This window comes from Mauremys mutica, chromosome 2 (genome assembly GCF_020497125.1).
Source record: "Mauremys mutica isolate MM-2020 ecotype Southern chromosome 2, ASM2049712v1, whole genome shotgun sequence".
Classification (NCBI taxonomy): domain Eukaryota; kingdom Metazoa; phylum Chordata; order Testudines; family Geoemydidae; genus Mauremys; species Mauremys mutica.
Genome location: NC_059073.1, coordinates 164,100,791 through 164,105,229, shown reverse-complemented (window position 1 = coordinate 164,105,229; position 4,439 = coordinate 164,100,791). Strand labels below are relative to the sequence as shown.

At 46.1% G+C, this 4,439-nt stretch overlaps 1 protein-coding gene across 1 annotated transcript in view; it reads right to left on the bottom strand.

Annotated features, from left to right (window-relative positions):
• SEMA5A (semaphorin 5A) overlaps positions 1-4,439 on the bottom strand; it is a 668,529-nt gene that overhangs the window by 570,788 nt on the left and 93,302 nt on the right. The window lies entirely within an intron of this gene.

Sequence of the window (4,439 nt, the reverse complement as noted above, 5' to 3'; positions counted from 1 at the left end):
ATAAAGTTTGTAGGTAACTACAACAAACCATCATGGGAACTAGATAAAGTTATTTTTATGAATAAGAGTATATAAGATGTACAATATGTTCTCAAGGGGCCACCAAATGAAATTAATGGGCAGCAGGTTTAAAACAAATAAAAGGAAGTTCTTCTTCACACAGCGGACAGTCAACCTGTGGAACTCCTTGCCTGAGGAGGTTGTAAAGGCTAGGACTATAACAGGGTTTAAAAGAGAACTGGATAAATTCATGGTGGTTAAGTCCATAAATGGCTATTAGCCAGGATGGGTAAGGAATGGTGTCCCTAGCCTCTGTTTGTCAGAGGCTGGAGATGGATGGCAGAAGAGAGATCACTTGATCATTGCCTGTTAGATTCACTCCCTCTGGGGCACCTGGCATTGGCCACTGTAGGCAGACAGGATGCTGGGCTGGATGGACCCTTGGTCTGACCCAGTATGGCCATTCTTATGCTCTTAATGTGAATGTTTGCTTTAAATTCCCCTTGACATACTGTATGACTTTAGAGTAAGAAGTTTTGTTATCCGTGCTTTTCCTTTAATGACTTTTTCTTAGCCCTGCGTCATATCTTCTTTTCAATCCTTTCATTATGCCTACACCATGTACTGCTTTGTACTCACAGGGAAAACATACATTTCAATTAAGTCAGGACCTGGCATCATTGTGATTTTTATCAAAATGTCTATTCATCCATATTTTTTTTCATGGAAAACATTGTAATCACTTTAAATTGTTATGGTATACAGCATAAATCATCTGATCAAAAACATATGGCCCACTTGTGACGGGTTCAGTCACAGAGACCCCCTTGGGACTGTTACCTGACGTGTGGAATTTATTTTTGAGCCCGTTTTCCCTGCCAGCTTGGGGACTTCAGAACCCTGCCTTCTTGAGCCAGACATGCTTGCCTGCTGCAACACAGACTCAGGTCTGGTCCATGCCCCCAAAGCTGCAGGCTTAACTGAAAACAGCTTAGCAAGGTTCTGGAGTCACAAGCTGGCAGAGAAAATGGGCTCAGAGGTAAATTCTGCACGTCAGGTGACTGTCTCAAAGGAGTCTCTGTGACCAAACCTGTCACAGTGGCATAGTCAAACAGGATCTGTGCACAGCTGATTGCTTTGAGACACTGGTAGTGATTTTAAGTGAGTTTTAAGTGTGGTGGCTCGAGAAGAGACAAAGTGGTAACTGGTTTGTTATTTTCTGTTTGCTTATTTCGGGTAAGGGAAATAGAGACAGAAAATTAGCAAAATGGGTGAGAGTGAAGCTCAGAAGAAGCTAGAACTGCACAGGTTGCAAATTGCTGAGAAGGAAAATGAACATAAAAGGCAGATGAAATTAAAACAAATGGAGATTGATGGACAATGTGTGAGGGGAAAAAGCTGCTCACGAAAGAGCCATGGAAGCCTAGAGGTTAGCCCAACAAGCTGTTCAAGAAGACAGGCAGCAAGCCCTGGAGCTCAGACAGCTGGAAGCTGACAAAAAAGGGCAGGAGAAGGAAAGAGAGAGGCAGCTAGCCCTGGAGTTAAAAGACAAAGAAACTGAGGGCCAAATTGAGACTGAGAAGCATGAACTAGCTGTAATGGAGTGGAAGAGACAGAACCCTTCAGCAACTGGCTCCACTTCCCCCAAAATCCACAAATGGGAACGGTTATGCCCACAATATGATGAATCCAGTGATATTGCTGAGTATTTCATCACCTTTGAAAGACTGTGCACTCTCCATGTGATTCCTGAGGATCAAAAAATGACCACTTTGGTTGCAAAATTGACTGGGAGAGCTCTGGACATACTCAGTAAGATGCCTATTGCTGATGCTTCAACCTATGGTAAATGTAAGGAACTCGTTTTGAAACAGTTTCAGATTACACCTGAAACCTACAGGGTAAAAGTCAGGAGTCTTAAGAGGGGATCTGGATTGAGTAAGTGGCTTATGTAAATGAAATGAGGGATTTGTTGGACAACTGGGTGAGGGGGAAAGGCATTACAAGCTTGGAAGAAATGTGTGATTTGGTTACTCAGGAACAGTTCCTGAATATGTGCAGTAATAATGTAAAACAGTATTTCTGGGACAAAAAGGTGGATGCAGTGGGTGAATTAGCTGGGTTTGCAGACTCTTATGAGAAATTACAAGCTGCAATTAAACAAACCACTGACAGAGGGGTACAGGGTTGGGGGAAAGCAAAATCACCGTTTTACCCCTGGGAAAAAGGAGGCTGGGTGTTCATCTCCCCATTCCTCTGTTACTTGTCCCAAATCTCCGATACAAGCAGAGGAGCCCAGAAGGTGCTATCATTGTAAGTCCACTGAGCACCTGAGGAATACATGTTCTTGGCTGAGTGGGAACAGGCACCATGTAACACATGAAGCTGCTACTTCTCAGAGCACAGGGGTATCCCAGGCTTCTGCCTCTTACCACGGGGATTTGTAAAGGTTGCTCTACACAACCAACCAGTGAGCATATGCATGCTGTTAAGCTTAATGACAAAGTGCTCCAAGGATGGAGACATGCATCCGACGAAGTGGGTATTCACCCATGAAAGCTCATGCTCCAATACATTTGTTAGTCTATAAGGTGCCACAGGACTCTTTGCTGCTTTCAAGGATGGAGAGATACTGGTGCAGAGATTTCTGTGGTCAGGAGAGACCTGATCCATGAGAAGGATTTTTTACTAGGAAAAATGGCAGAATTACAATTGGTGGGAGGTTACAAAGTCCTTGCACCTTTAGCTAAGGTACACATGGAAACTGGTGATGTGCAGGCTGAACTAACTGTGGCAGCGGTGGCAAAAATTTTGCACTGTTTCTACTGAGAAATTACTTTTTTGATGTGGCAGAATCTGTCCCAGGGTTTGTTAGCAGCAAGAAGGAATCTTGTGCTGAAAGCCCCAGAGGGGAGGGTGAACTCACATGTGCTGCTGGGGAAATAGGAGAGTGTCTCTTTAATTCCTCTGTAGCAGTAAACAGTGGGCTGTTGGGGGCAGGGATGGTCATAACCAGTTCCTGTTAGGGTGACCAGATGTCCTCCTTATATAGGTTCCTATTACCCCCCACCCCTGTCCTGATTTTTCACACTTGCTGTCTGGTCACCCTAGATCCTGTAGCCCGGAGGCTCAAGGCAGGTCCCTGCGGGAAGGGCTGTGATCATCTCCCTGGGGGAAGGGGATGGGGATGGTCCACCTTGTAACAGGGAGGCCTTCCCAGCTGCTGACTGCCAGGAAGATGTAGTTCAGCAGGGACAGACCTGACCCTAGAGTGCACAGAAACATGTATCCCAGAGATGGAAGTTGGGGTCCTGATGACCGCTCGGTGTGAACAGTCCTCAAGGGCTCTGTAGCTGGAAGCAAGCCCAACCTGTGTGAAAGGGGGGAGATTTTTCTGGCCAGTGAACGGTCTGTCATAGCTGGTAGCTGTGAGCCCACAGCTGAATCAGGGTCACCTTCCCTTTTGGGGGACACAGGAATGTCTGACCCAGAGGGGAGCCCAGAGAGGGAAATCCAGACGGAAGGTGATGGGGGACTGGAGGGTCTGCCCACCTTTTGTAGGAAGGCATTTCCAGAGGAGGCGGGTGAAGGATCTGCATCTGAAATGCCAGACCCCTCACCTGTGGGTCAGGTTTTAAGGGAAGACTGGGGGTCAAATCTCCTGGAGGGGAAAGTCCACCCAACTGACCTTTTGGGAACGGAGAGTGGGGTGACCGAGGGGATCTTACCAATCCAAAGCACTTCACTGAAAGAGGTTGTTCCTGCTATGCTTGTAGGGTGACCAGACAGCAAAAATGAAAAATTGGCACAGAAGTTGGGGGTAATAGGATCCTATATAAGAAAAAGACCCCAAAATCGGGACTGTCCCTATGAAATCGGGACATCTGGTCACCCTACGCTTGTAAAAGAGAAAACTGTCTCTTCAAGGCAGGAGGAAGAAAAACTTTGCATTTGGGAAACTTCACAAGCAGGTGAGGTCCAACACAAAGAGATTTCTAGTGAGGGGGCTGAGGGCAGGCATGGTCACAGTACACCCTTTCCTTGCCAGAACCTCAAACACATGCCTGAATTGAAAGCCTTCTCCAAAGAGGCAGGAGAATCTGTGTCTGAGCACCTACCGTGGTACACAAAAGGATTGGGAAATGCAGTGGACACTGGGCAAGCCAGGCTGTGTGAACAAAGTCTATCCGTCATAAATTGGCTGTTAATCTTGTGTCTTTTGCTATTTCATCTATGGGTCAAGACAAAGGAGTTGATGCTAATAACAAACCCTTTGAAGATGTGTGACAACATGATTTTTCGAAAAACTTTTGTTCATGCTAGGGATGGTGACAAGACAGTCCCACAAACATGTTGCTTTTCAGCTTATACCTGTAGACAAGCTGGAAGCTTGGCACAGCAGCAAAAGCACAACAGGCCTACACTGCTGTGTGAAAGGG